The sequence below is a fragment of the Dreissena polymorpha genome, chromosome 11, assembly GCF_020536995.1.
Source record: "Dreissena polymorpha isolate Duluth1 chromosome 11, UMN_Dpol_1.0, whole genome shotgun sequence".
Classification (NCBI taxonomy): domain Eukaryota; kingdom Metazoa; phylum Mollusca; class Bivalvia; order Myida; family Dreissenidae; genus Dreissena; species Dreissena polymorpha.
Window position 1 is genome coordinate 80,813,075 of NC_068365.1, and position 15,380 is coordinate 80,828,454.

The 15,380-nt window shown below is 39.4% G+C and overlaps 1 long non-coding RNA gene across 1 annotated transcript; it reads left to right on the plus strand.

The window, feature by feature from the left end:
* Positions 1-13,263: 13,263 nt before the first annotated feature.
* LOC127851609 (uncharacterized) lies at positions 13,264-14,599 on the plus strand. The gene is made up of 3 exons (XR_008035843.1): positions 13,264-13,448; positions 13,637-13,699; positions 14,267-14,599. It is a non-coding gene; the product is annotated as an uncharacterized LOC127851609 (long non-coding RNA).
* The last annotated feature ends 781 nt before the right edge of the window (positions 14,600-15,380 follow it).

A 15,380-nucleotide genomic window follows, 5' to 3' on the forward strand; every position in this document is an offset into this window, starting at 1 on the left:
CGAACTGAATGTCGAGCTGGAATGCCGAGCCAGCTCGTCATTCAAAAATTATTGTACAACACTATATCCGAATGTCGAACTGAATGTCGAGCTGGAATGCCGAGCCAGCTCGTCATTCAAAAATTATTGTACAACACTATATCCGAATGTCGAACTGAATGTCGAGCTGGGATGCCGAGCCAGCTCGACATTCAAAAAAAAATTGTACAACACTATATACGAATGTCGAACTGAATGTCGAGCTGGAATGCCGAGCCAGCTCGACATTCGAAAATAAGCATACAACACTATATGCGAATGCCGAACTGAATGTCGAGCTGGAATGCCGAGCCAGCTCGACATTCAAAAATCATTGAAAAACACTATCTCCGAATGTCGAACTGAATGTCGAGCTGGAATGCCGAGCCAGCTCGTCATTCAAAAATAAGTGTACAACACTATAACCGAATGTCGAACTGAATGTCGAGCTGGAATGCCGAGCCAGCTCGTCATTCAAAAATTATTGAACAACATTATCTCCGAATGTCGAACTGAATGTCGAGCTGGAATGCCGAGCCAGCTCGACATTCGAAAATAAGCATACAAGACTGTATGCGAATGCCGAACTGAATGTCGAGCTGGAATGCCGAGCCAGCTCGACATTCAAAAATAAGCATACAACATTATATGCGAATGCTGAACTGAATGTCGAGCTGGAATGCCGAGCCAGCTCGACATTCAAAAAAAATGTACAACAGTATATCCGAATGTCAAACTGAATGTCGAGCTAGAATGCCGAGCCAGCTTGACATTCGAAAATAAGCATACAACACTGTATGCGAATGCCGAACTGAATGTCGAGTTGGAATGCCGAGCCAGCTCGACATTCGAAAATAAGCATACAACACTATATGCGAATGCCGAACTGAATGTCGAGCTGGAATGCCGAGCCAACTCGTCATTCAAAAATTATTGTACAACACTATATCCGAATGTCGAACTGAATGTCGAGCTGGAATGCCGAGCCAGCTCGACATTCAAAAAAAAATTGTACAACACCATAACCGAATGTCGAACTGAATGTCGAGCTGGAATGCCGAGCCAGCTCGACATTCGAAAATAAGCATACAACACTATATGCGAATGCCGAGCTGAATGTCGAGCTGGAATGCCGAGCCAGCTCGACATTCGAAAATAAGCATGCAAAACTATTTGCGAATGCAGAACTGAATGTCGAGCTGGAATGCCGAGCCAGCTCGACATTCAAAAATTATTGTACAACTCTATATCCGAATGTCGAACTGAATGTCGAGCTGGAATGCCGAGCCAGCTCGTCATTCAAAAATAATTGTACAACACTATAACCGAATGTCGAACTGAATGTCGAGCTGGAATGCCGAGCCAGCTCAACATTCGAAAATAAGCATACACCACTATATGCGAATGCCGAACTGAATGTCGAGCTGGAATGCCGAGCCAGCTCGACATTCGAAAATAAGCATACAAATGTCGAACTGAATGTCGAGCTGGAATGCCGAGCCAGCTCTTCATTCAAAAATTATTGTACAACACTATTTGCGAATGCCGAACTGAATGTCGAGCTGGAATGCCGAGCCAGCTCGACATTCAAAAATTATTGTACAACACTATCTCCGAATGTCGAACTGAATGTCGAGCTGGAATGCCGAGCCAGCTCGTCATTCAAAAATTATTGAACAACATTATCTCCGAATGTCGAACTGAATGTCGAGCTGGAATGCCGAGCCAGCTCGACATTCGAAAATAAGCATACAAGACTGTATGCGAATGCCGAACTGAATGTCGAGCTGGAATGCCGAGCCAGCTCGACATTCAAAAATAAGCATACAACATTATATGCGAATGCTGAACTGAATGTCGAGCTGGAATGCCGAGCCAGCTCGACATTCAAAAAAAATGTACAACAGTATATCCGAATGTCAAACTGAATGTCGAGCTAGAATGCCGAGCCAGCTTGACATTCGAAAATAAGCATACAACACTGTATGCGAATGCCGAACTGAATGTCGAGTTGGAATGCCGAGCCAGCTCGACATTCAAAAATAAGCATACAACACTATATGCGAATGCCGAACTGAATGTCGAGCTGGAATGCCGAGCCAACTCGTCATTCAAAAATTATTGTACAACACTATATCCGAATGTCGAACTGAATGTCGAGCTGGAATGCCGAGCCAGCTCGACATTCAAAAAAAAATTGTACAACACCATAACCGAATGTCGAACTGAATGTCGAGCTGGAATGCCGAGCCAGCTCGACATTCGAAAATAAGCATACAACACTATATGCGAATGCCGAGCTGAATGTCGAGCTGGAATGCCGAGCCAGCTCGACATTCGAAAATAAGCATGCAAAACTATTTGCGAATGCAGAACTGAATGTCGAGCTGGAATGCCGAGCCAGCTCGACATTCAAAAATTATTGTACAACTCTATATCCGAATGTCGAACTGAATGTCGAGCTGGAATGCCGAGCCAGCTCGTCATTCAAAAATAATTGTACAACACTATAACCGAATGTCGAACTGAATGTCGAGCTGGAATGCCGAGCCAGCTCAACATTCGAAAATAAGCATACACCACTATATGCGAATGCCGAACTGAATGTCGAGCTGGAATGCCGAGCCAGCTCGACATTCGAAAATAAGCATACAAATGTCGAACTGAATGTCGAGCTGGAATGCCGAGCCAGCTCTTCATTCAAAAATTATTGTACAACACTATTTGCGAATGCCGAACTGAATGTCGAGCTGGAATGCCGAGCCAGCTCGACATTCAAAAATTATTGTACAACACTATCTCCGAATGTCGAGCTGAATGTCGAGCTGGAATGCCGAGCCAGCTCGTCATTCAAAAATTATTGAACAACATTTTCTCCGAATGTCGAACTGAATGTCGAGCTGGAATGCCGAGCCAGCTCGACATTCGAAAATAAGCATACAAGACTGTATGCGAATGCCGAACTGAATGTCGAGCTGGAATGCCGAGCCAGCTCGACATTCAAAAATAAGCATACAACATTATTTGCGAATGCTGAACTGAATGTCGAGCTGGAATGCCGAGCCAGCTCGACATTCGGTAATTTGAATGTTGAACTAATGTCGAACGTCGAACGGCGAGGCAACTTCACGCACCTCCCGAATTTCAACGTTATCATGCATTCTTCATTTTTAAAATAACGCACTGACATGTTTAGTGGCCTAATGTTTTCAAAGTCCACACAATTCTGCAAGTGCAATATGTTGAACTTAACTCGCATGTTGCGAGTATACGAGTCTTAGTTTGGCACAAACAACCATGTACTGATTTCAATTTAATTAATAATGCCAATTCTAAACCTGGACATGATAAAGAATACTGTAACTTCCTCATAGAAGCTGTTTTGAACTATCCTAATCAAATGTTCACCCTTTTGAGTGTACCGTTTACCTTTTACAACTGTGTCACGAGCTCGAGTTGTATTCTGAATCAACTAAAATTATATTCGACCGTTCCACCATATATGTAAATTCATTCCTCAGGCATGATTTCATTTGAAATGCCAGTGCAAATTCGTGGCGTTCCTAATAATATGAAATTTAAGACAATTTTTTTTTATTAAATCAAAGAACGTTAAAAGCAACATCTATCATGTGATCATTTTCAGCGGAATATGTTGCCATTCTATTTTGTATTTTCTTTTTATTGAAATGATTATGTTCGCACAAGAAACAATAACAAAAGTATACTTTTTCATTCGTTCCGACATTAAGGCATTACTTACTAGAAAATGAAAACGTATTCGTATACAATGGTACATGTAAGGAATACAATAGCTGTTAAGTGGTGTTTTTTAAGTTGGAAGAAATAAATTTGCCTTTGTGGTAACACCGAAAGGGACACTAGACATCTAGTTACATCAAAATTCGCACTTTGAAGTTTACGACGTTCATCCACATACAGACACAAGTCACGTCTTAAAACTTTCTTTATTTGTTGCTCCAAAAGACATAAACATGCGATTTTAAAGACTACTGTAATTGTTGTACCTCTTGAAAATGCAGTTGAATAACATGACATAACCGCCGGTTTGAGCTTCAGCATCGTTTTCTTGTGAAGTAGCCTATTAGTAATTAAATTACAAAACATAACAAGAAAACGATTGTCACACAGATTGGCCGATCATTCAAAAAATTTCAGATCAAGATTTGACAGGGCCTTAATTTATTTCTATCATTAACCCTTGACCATATACACTGGGGGCTGACGAGGTCAAAGCGTAGTCCGTTTCGCTACTATGGCAAGCAGTTCGACGCATAATCCCAAGAAACTAGGTTTCTCATGAGAACCTAGGTTCTCAAAATGAGAACCTAGGTTCTCAGAATGAGAACCTAGGTTCTCGCTTGAAGATTGCACATGGCGTCAAGAACCCAAGTTTTCAAATGAGAACCTAGGTTTTCATGAGAACCTAGGTTCTTATTTGAAAACCTAGGTTCTCATGAGAACCTAGGTTCTCATTTGAAAACCTAGGTTTTCATGAGAACCTAGGTTCTCAAAATGAGAACCTAGAGACTTCAGAGAACCTAGGTTCTCTTGAGAACCTAGGTTCTCATTATGAGAACCAAGGTTCTCATAGAACCTAGGTTCTCATGAGAACCTAGGTTCTTTGAAAACCTAGGTTCTCTGAGAACCTAGGTTCTCTGAAAACCTAGGTTCTCTGAAAACCTAGGTTCTCTGAGAACCTAGGTTCTCAGAAAACCTAGGTTCTCAGAGAACCTAGGTTCCATGAGAACCTAGGTTCTCAGAGAACCTAGGTTTTTAGATCCCTAGGTTTTCAGAATTACGCGTCGGACGGCGTAAACTTGCTCGTTTGGAATACGGGACACATTATTCAGGGCGCAGGATCACTGGGGTTCACATATGATTACACACGGGCTGGACAGAATGAAAACACGCCGTTAAGAACTTTATTTTTGCAGATATCTCAAGTTATTGAAATATGTTTGCAAAGTCTTTAGCGCATAAGTTTTTCTTGCAATGTTGCCGATATCTTACGATTGAATAAAACATTATTACACATAATCAATAGAGATAAAACTTTATACCATAATGATTGCTTCCTACATGTAGGTCACAGACGTACCTAAAATAGAAAACTGTACCGTACAGTCGTTTGAGGCCCGAACAAGGGAACTGAATATTTGAAACTCATTCAATGCTGTAACAATGTATTATGTAACGATTGATCTGAATTTTTAGTCTCAAAATAATATTTACAATTAAAGATGTATTTCATAAACAGTTCAATTTTTTATTTACGTGTTCGGACCAATGTCGACCGATTACTTTACTAATTTCATTCCTCAACAACACCCATGCACGGAAACATGAACAAGAAGCGGTCACCGACGGCTAATGCCTGTTGTCACAAATATTCAACAGATAAGTTTCGTAGAATATTACTGAGCATTGTCTAAACATTGTTCAGAAAATGCTCTTGGGGAGAAACATTCACGGTTTCACGCCTATTTCTATTCATTTTACACATATGCCGCCAGCGTGTACCAAGCAATGGGAGACAACTGGAGGTTAATTATGGTCGACGCATAATCCCAAGAAACTAGGTTTCTCATGAGAACCTAGGTTCTCATGAGAACCTTGGTTTACGAAATCCCAAAAAACCAGGTTTCTCACGAGAACCTAGGTTCTCATGAGAACCTAGGTTCTCATGAGAACCAAGGTTTATGAAATCCCAAGAAACCAGGTTTCTCATGAGAACCTAGGTTCTCATTTGAAAACCTTGGTTTACGCTTGAGAACCTAGGTTCTCATGAGAAACTAGGTTTTTCATGAGAACCTAGGTTCTCATAGACGCATAGAACTTAGGTTCTCATGAGAACCTAGGTTCTCATGAGAACCTAGGTTCTCATTCTGAGAACTTAAGTTCTCGTTTGGTATCCTAGGTTTTCACAAGAACCTAGGTTCTCATTTGAAAACCTAGGTTCTCATGAGAACCAAGGTTCTCATTTGAAAACCTAGGTTCTCATGAGAACCTAGGTTCTCATTCTGAGAACCAAGGTTCTCATTATGAGAACCTAGGTTCTCATGAGAAACCTAGTTTCTTGGGATTATGCGTCGAACCGCTTGCCATACGCTACGACGTCGGGTATATGTTTTACTACGAAAACATTGTTTAAATACACATGACATCGAGAACGGATTAGTCGAAAATTGTGTTTAAACATGTAAGATTATGCTTTTCTAATAACACAACTCTGAATTTAAGCACAATGACATTTCATAGGGCTGTTACATCAAATTATAATCCAAGATGTGTCTGGTTTATGCGGTTAAACATGAAATATACCGCTGATTTATAAAACCGAAGTAAAGTTTCACTTAAAAAAAATGCAATTAAGGTTCACAACTGTGTTTAAGTGACACAATTTTACAATTTCCATATTGGTCTATGTATCGTTAAGCCACTGGTGTGTTTAGAAATGTGTAGGGTGACCCAGTTATCAGAAATAAAGGCTAAATATTATTATTAGGCATGATCATGTCTCTGACAGTATACGTATATGCCTCGCTACGACAACGCTTTAGCGTGTATGCGTTTCTCACAGAAGACGTATTGGTTATCTCTCAAAGGCAAAATAAAGAAAAGTGTTTTTTTAATACGGAGTCATGGAGTGGCTGGATGTTTCCTTTGAGGAAGAGGTACTAACAACGGCACAACATGATCCGAAGCGCACAGTCGACATGGTAATGCACATTATGATATAATTAAATTCACGACTAGGTCAAAGGAAACGATTACAATCGAAAATCCATATATAAGATGACAGTTGAGAGTCGAGAACCTAATGTCGTCGGTCTCAATAAAAATGACGCATCTTCACCTTGTGACAATCCCTTATACGTCCATTTTGATAGAGACCGACGATAGGTTTTCAGCATACGGTACTCTTTATCAAATAACATTCGATTCTCGTTATCCCCAACTCGCTTATCTCGAAACTCTGTTTATGTCAAAGTAAATCCCATGTCCCAACTTTGATCATTATTTATCTCATACGGATTTTGATTTTTACATTGTATATATCAAAGCGATTTTCCTGAAAATCGGTTATCGTCAACTAATTTTGAGATGAATTTCATGTTCGTATACATGATTTTACCTGTAAAATCCACACCTGTAACAGCCGTAAGGTGTGGAAAGTAGGACCCCAATAGCATAAATCCGCAATTGCATAATCAATATATCGTTGTAAAGGTGTGGCAGTGGGTTTCTGTCACAGGTTATTGTTTACTGCGTACATGACGGCCGGTAAATTTACCTCGTGTTACAATGCGGTTAAGGCCCAGTCTCAATATGATGCCGGCGGAGCCCCAGTGCGTGATCAGGCATCTACCGGGATGAACCGGGGCCCTACCGGGAAGAACCGGTGCTCCACCGGGATGACCCGTGGACGACCGGGGACAACCGGGGCTCCACCGGGAAAGTATTAAAATGTTTAATACCTCCGGGATGAAGCGGGAGTCACCGGGTAGGACCGGTAACGACCGGCGTGGCACCGGGAACAACCGGGACTGTACCGGGAACAACCGGGACGGCACCTTAGCTCCACCGGGGCCCAAACACAGCCCGGTAGAGCAACGGCAACGCCCCGGTAGAGCCCCGGTGAATGCCGGCAGAGTCCCTTTATAGCTACGTTGCATAAGTAAACCGGATCTCTGACGGTGCAGTCCCGGTTGTTTCCAGTGCCAAGCCGGTCATTGCCGGTCCTTCCCGGTAACTCCTGGTTCATTCCAGAGGTATTGAACATTTGAATACTTTCCCGGTGTAGCCCCGGTTGTCCCCGGGGTTAAACCGGGGCGTTGCCGCAGCTCTGTCGGGGTCTGATGCCGGTATAGCCCCGGTGAGTGCCGGCGTAGTGACGGTATACCGGGGCTCTGCCGGCTTTCACCGGGATCAGCCTTTTCGTTTTGATGTTCATGCGCACAGTGAAGCACGGCATCTTTTGCACTGGGCAATGGCAGTCTGCAGTAACTGCAAACTGCATGTGATATGTCCTGAAATGGATACAGAGACTTCGTTGAGCAACCTATACATTATATTTGTACTTCGTTGCGCAACCAATACATACTCTGTGCGAAACCTATACATAAAGCGACTTGTAATTACCTTTGAAACAAAGCATTTGAATAATTAAAACACATGTTCGTAACCTGTTTTGTACTTTAAAATGTGTAATGTACACTGAATCAAAGTAACATGTAGTTTTATTTAATTTAAGTTACCGTAATTGGTAATTTTAACAGAATAACCACCTTATGCATTGCTTCAAATCAAAATATTTCGATTTTAGCTCAAAATAAACTTAAAGGTTGCACTTACGCGCATTTGTTATTAGTTTGTTATTGAAAATAAGTGCCTAACATTACTGGATGTTCCGTTCTCTAATCCATAAACACCAGAAAAGATGAAACTCGCCTGATTAAGTAGTGTATTTACACAATGTTTTCGTAGTAAAACATATACCCGACGTCGTAGCGAAACGGACTACGCTTTGACCTCGTCAGCCCCCAGTGATATAGTACGGAATACCGTTAGGCCATCGTGGGTACACATTAAAATCCAGATAGCGACAATGCGATAGTGCGATAGTACGATGGCGACAATGCGATAGTACGATGACGACAGTGCGACAATACGATGGCGACAATGCGAAAGCACGATGGCGACAATGCGACAACGCGATAGTACGATGACGGCAACGCGACAGTGAGACAATACGATGGCGACAGTGCGATAGTACGATGGCGACAATTCGATAGTCATATCATACTGTCGCCATCGTATCATCGCATAGTCGCCATCGTACTATCGCGGTATCGTACTGTCGTCATCGTATTATCGCATTGTCGCAATCGCACTATCGCACTGTCGCCATCGTATTGACGCACTGTCGTCATCGTATTATCGCACTGTCGACATCGTACTATCGCATTATCGCATTGTCGCATTGTAGAAGTCGTACTATCGCACTGTCGCCATCGTATTGTCGCACTGTCGTCATCGTAATATCGCATTGTCGCCATCGTACTATCGCGTTATCGTACTGTCGTCATCGTATTATCGCATTGTCGCCATCGTACTATCGCACTGTCGCCATCGTATTGTCGCACTGTCGTCATCGTACTATCGCATTGTCGCCATCGTACTATCGCACTATCGCCTTGTCGCCCTCTGAATTTTAATATGTAACTACGATTGCCCTAATGGTATTCTGTACATTATGTTTTTTCTGCGTAGCTGTTTAACACAGCTTAGCTGACCTTTGCAAGCGTCCATTGAAATTTCAAGATATTTTCCCGCCTGTAAGCAGTAAACTGTTCGTAATAGAAAACGTGCAATCTAAAAACAGTTATCATATTTCCAGTAATATGTAATTCAATTGGCTTTCTACTTTGTGATGTACGAGTAAAGGGTATGAAAAGGGATACTGCAGTGAATTTTGCAACGATGTTAAGTGCGTATTCAGCATGACACAATCGTATCTCTAATGAAAATGATGGAACAGTTTCACACTCAACTCTCGACATCAATACAGTTTATGAGAGCCCTATATCTAGGAGATTTTCAGCGCCAGAGCGTTTGTACTTAAAGACTTTGTTCTCATATATAGTAATTACTACCATATTGCATTATGTGCACTAGTATATTTTAAATCATGTGACTATTGTTGTTTCCTATCCTGATATTCGTTTTACCCAATATATTTTTAATTGTTTTCGAAATTGACCGTAAAACATCTAAATTTATCAAGCTTTAAACAAACCGTCGTTCCAGCAATAGAATAGTTAGCTCACTTTAACGGATAGCATTCCATCCCGCAAAGTATCATGGTCAGTTCGCGGTCAATAAGAGAATCGTTGTACAAACGCACAAACTAGGTGCAATTAAAATAAGTTTGACCAAAGATATCTTAAATGAAGATATTCGACGATATTATTACGGTTGGTCAATAATGCAATTTTGATGTGCTTTCAACAATTCCATGAAATTCGCTAATTTTGATTAATTTAAAAAGAATCATTCCACCATATTGAACAATTTATTATCATGAACGCGATCATTCACGATACCATTAATCATCAAATAAATTGTCCGGCAAACCACTAAAACAGGTCTTTTCGAAGAACGCGTTTATAAATAGTTTTAATATGTACGGAAGATTCGTGTGTGGCCGGTTGACTTAAATGTTTTAATTTGATATATATTTTTATTTTGTTTTCCTGTGCTGTATCTTTAGATATATTATCTATAATATCTAATATTGCGAAATCAGCCGCGAAATCTTGCACAATGCCCCGTAATTTTTTGACAGTGGTGCAGCTTAGAACTGCACAAAAAGACATAAGCTGTCTTTGATCTCATTGATATATCCCTTTATATATGACCAATACCAGCCGCAATCAACGCCGTATATCTTTTTAAAAGATATGTCTTAGTACTACTTCAAAGTTGTCTCACAATCTTAATTTGTCAATGCTATGTTTTGACTTGTGACATCAATTTGTGATATTGACCTTGCACCGAGTGCTACGTTCTGACTCGTAACATGGTGTGTTATAATGCTGATCTCTTTTGCCAAGTTATTTGAAAATCAATCCCTGATTTACACATTTATGCTTTGGACAACGTATCAAGTACTTATCTATTCACGTTTACCTTTAACCTTCAAGTGTTACCTTGGTCTTTGGGACATTGTGTCGCATCATGTTAATTACTTTTAAAGGTAATACCTAAATTTGACATTGAATCTTGAATTATGACATTGACATTAAGCAAAGGGAAATGGTTCTTTTCTTTTCTTTTTTTTAAACATTTTTATTTTATTCAATATAAGACATACACCGTATACATGTATATGATAATAAAACAAAGTGATACCACGTAGCAGCAATAACGGTCAAACATGTTATACAAGATGTGCTAATATATACTTTTTTGACCTTGTGGTTTCTTTTTGATTAATAAAAAAGTTAACATGTATTTTTTCTTTGGTTGTTTGTGATAATTGTTTGAAAAAAACAACAACATAATAAATGGAAATGGTTCTAAAGCGCAGTATGCTGATCAGTTTTGCCATGCTATTTAAAAATCCATCCACGCTTGACAAAATTATGAAAAAATGCTCAATATACACATTGCCGAATTTGACGTTTTATCTTAAATTGTGATGTTGACATTGGGCCAAGGGACGTGGTTGTTGTGCGCGACATTTCATCTCATCATGTTGATCACTGTGGCAAGATAAAAAACATACTGGACTAAGTTATGTTCCGGATAAATCTTTTGCTGCTGCCCTCCAGTTTCCCTGCCGCAAGCACGACCTCCGGTTTCCTTAAACAGGCGTATTAGTCTACAGTAGCATTACATAGTAATAATTTATCAGCTTGCTGAACTAGTTGTAGGGCTAACCTCATGATATGACAACACGATGCATTTACACATTTCTTACACGAATTACGTTCTTGAAATGGCTCTATTTAAAACAAAATAAAAGATCACTTTAGAATTTCTTGTTTTGAATATTTCACATGATATTTTGTTTAATTACGCCCATGTATTTTCTTATGGGTTGCAGTATCTATGTATGTAAACCTGTCAGGAAGAAAAGTAATAAACACTACAATGTACCGGTATATACGGAAAACCATTAGGGCCATCGTGGTAACACATTAAAATCCAGAGGGCGACAATTCGATAGTGCGATAGTACGATGGCGACAATGCGATATTACGATGGCGACAATGCGATTATACGATAACGACAGTACGACAACGCGATAATACGATGGCGACAATGCGATAGTCATATCGTACTGTCGCAATCGTATCATCGCATTGTCGCCATCGTACTATTGATTTATTGTACTGTCGTCGTCGTATTATCGCATTGTCGCCATCGTACTATCGCACTGTTGCCATCGTATTGTCGCACTTACGCATTATGGTCCTCGTACTGTCGTATTGTCGGCTATCGCCTTCCGGTATACATGCGAACATCGTATTTTTTTCCTAGATCGAGCCACTTTAAAAAATACTTTACAGTTCGGCAAACCTTACATCAATACCCATTCTATAACTTAATAAGAATGTGATTTCATTATAACTTTAATCTCTTTCAAAGTATATCTTTATAAAGTCATCTATTTTGTTTCTGCAATAAGAATAGTTTGTGTACCGGAAGGCGACAGTCGACAATGCCATAGTACGATGGCGAAAATGCGACAATGCGATAGTGCGATAATACGATGACGGCAGTGCGACAATACGATAGCGACAGTGCGATAGTACGAAGGCGTCAATGCGAAAGTGCGATGACGACAATGCGACAAGGCGACAAAACGATGGCGACACTGCGATAGTACGCTGGCGACAATTGGATAATACGATGACAACAGTACGATGACTATTGTATTGTCGCCATCGTATTATCCCGTTGTCGCATATTGTCGTCATCGTACTATCGCATTGTCGCCATCGTTCTATCGCATTGTCGCCATCGTGCTATCGCATTGTCGCCCCTCTGAATTTTAATCTCTTACCACGATGGCACAAACGGTATTCCGTAGTCATATATCCAGTCTTTCGCACATATTATACATAAAAGCAGGGGAAATAATGCATTCATTATACGTGACATGCATATTATCTTCAGTTTCCTCCCTTGCATATGTTGACGTATACATGGATTGTCACCAGTATTTTGTATTTATAGCGTTTTCGAAAAAAAAAAAATTAAACCGTTGAAACGCACCTGTCGCGGATTTATCTACTTTATTATTTGCGATCCGGTAAAATTAACCCGCTATGTAATAAGGCGAATTGTTATAGTTTACTTGTATGGAAAACTGATACAAAACCCGGGGTAGGCGATGTTTTCTTGATTTTTTAATTAATCAAAAGTTAGTCAGTCAATTTGAAGAGAACTAAAATATATGAACTAGCCGCTTTAAATTCACAAGAGTAACATAAACATTGACTAACAAATCTATAAAACTTTTGAATAATAATAAAAACAAAGAAACCATCGCCTACCCCGGGTTTTGTACCAGTTTTCCATAAAAGTAAAATACCGATAAAACTAGTCTTAGAATAGTGAAGGATATCTATACGAATGTAAAGTCACGTGTTAAATCATGTGCATCTTATTCAGATTATTTAGTTTAACTAAGGTAAGAGGAAGTATGTCGCCAACTTTGTTTTCTTTATTTGTTGAAGACTTTGAACTTTAGTTACTAGATATAACATTAACTCTGGTTTTGTGTAGTTGATATTTTGTTGATTTTACTAATATTTGCTGACGACATGGATATTTTAGACAGGTCACCTGCCGAAGTCCAATCCTATGGAAGCATAAACCTGCCCTTTTGAGTAGTGAGTTACGACTTTCGACTTATGACTTGTGACTTTTGACTTTCGACTTGATACTTGTTGCATAACTCGGCGCGTTTTTTAATGAAATATGGCAGACAAAAACGCTTTATATTGTAGAACATTTATCTTATTAAATTAAGGTACTTTCTAATATAGTCTCTTCTAAAATCATATTCTTAGCATCTTAGTTAGCTGCGACTGGAAGGCTGCTGAGCATCTCGAATTGTCGACTGTGATGTCTTATTCAAAATGTAAGTGTTATACAAAGCCCTCTCACGTGTAGATTCTCTTAACATTTATTATTTCAATGATGATTGTGAAAGCTGGCATTATTCGCTATATTTAAATACCACTTGATACATTCGAGGGTCGATGGATTTTTCAATATATATTCCCATTAATTATGTTGCGAACAGTGACGCCCAAAAACAAAGATCTGGGTAGTAGAATGACTTAGTGGTTTACACATTTTACTTGTGATTGGAGGATTCGCTGGTAGTCCGGTTTTAAACTCTGCTAGGTTTGGGCTAGCTGGTTTTTCACTTGTCAAGAAATGTACACCTATCCTGTAAGATATTCAAGAGAGTGTCTATGAGCCTCAACCTTTCTGCACTATCAGTCTTAAATATATTCTGTTATATATTATCCAAAGCAAACCCTCGACATGCTTGTTCAAGTTTGAAACACACTAAATTTATCAACATTTCATGTAAAATATTCATTGACACAATGCAGGAACATAAAATACCGGAAATCATGTTGTAATGTTCATACATTATCCTGACTGTTAACACTATTTGTATGTTTTATTTTTTCAGATATTGACTCTTAACGGCAATCGAAATGAAGATTGGGATCATACTATTAATAATTTTGGCGCTTTTTAACGTGGTGATATGTGTTGCACCAACTTATTTGCCAAAGAAAACTTTGAAACAGAGATCTTAACTTATTATTGAATATTTCACACTTTTGCCAATTCAAACACACCTTGATCGAATTGCTCAAAATTGGAATACTCAAACGATTAGACCCCAAAAGAATAACGAGCTCAATTATGGAAAACCTGACGTCATGTTCCATTTACCTATTTGATAGCCAAAATTTCGGAACAAATGTGGAACATGTATTTGCAATAAATATTTCAATCATGCTGATTTCATTGACAATTAAGACTTTGATACATTTATTTGTGTTTTGCGTATTGCAAATACACACATTGCATGAATGTTCGCCCATTTTCAAGGCGTTGTTTTATGTGCCCAAAACTTGGGCACTATCGTACAATGGTTGGAGAATACGGAATGTAGTACATGTTACAGTAAAGCAGATTTGTTAAGGAAAATAATCGTTATTAGAAAATATGAAAGTTTTAGGTCAAAGCACACAGATAAAATGCTTGTTTAAAGACTTTGCCCTTGTTGTCACAGTGACCTTGACTTTTTGACTTTTAAAAAGGAAAATGGACGTGGCAGAACTCGTGAAAGTGCATTTACTCACAAAGTTTGAAGATCCGAGGTCAATGTCACTCTTAGACGCCAAAGGTCAAATTGTAGTGTATCGTGTATCGTGTCTCGAATATTAGTAAAGCAGTGATGATAGGATTTTCATATTACATGGCAAAATTGTTCACTTCACTTCTGCCCTTTTTTCCAAAACATGTTTTTTGCAGATTAACTGATGATGGGATATTAAAATAGCCTAGAAAGAATTCCACTATTAATAGACGATATGTTGCACGCAACACCAATGTCCCTCTTTCTTAGGCTAAGGTCTCATAGGCCTTTTGTCAAATTGTGGTGCAATTTTTTGTGTCATGTTGACAAAACATCATGGGCAGTAATTGGACGCGACTTCCTATATTAGATGTATGTAAAGATGTTTTTCGTGTTCTGGATGCAGAGGTAAAGACCTTAGTATTTCAAATTTAGT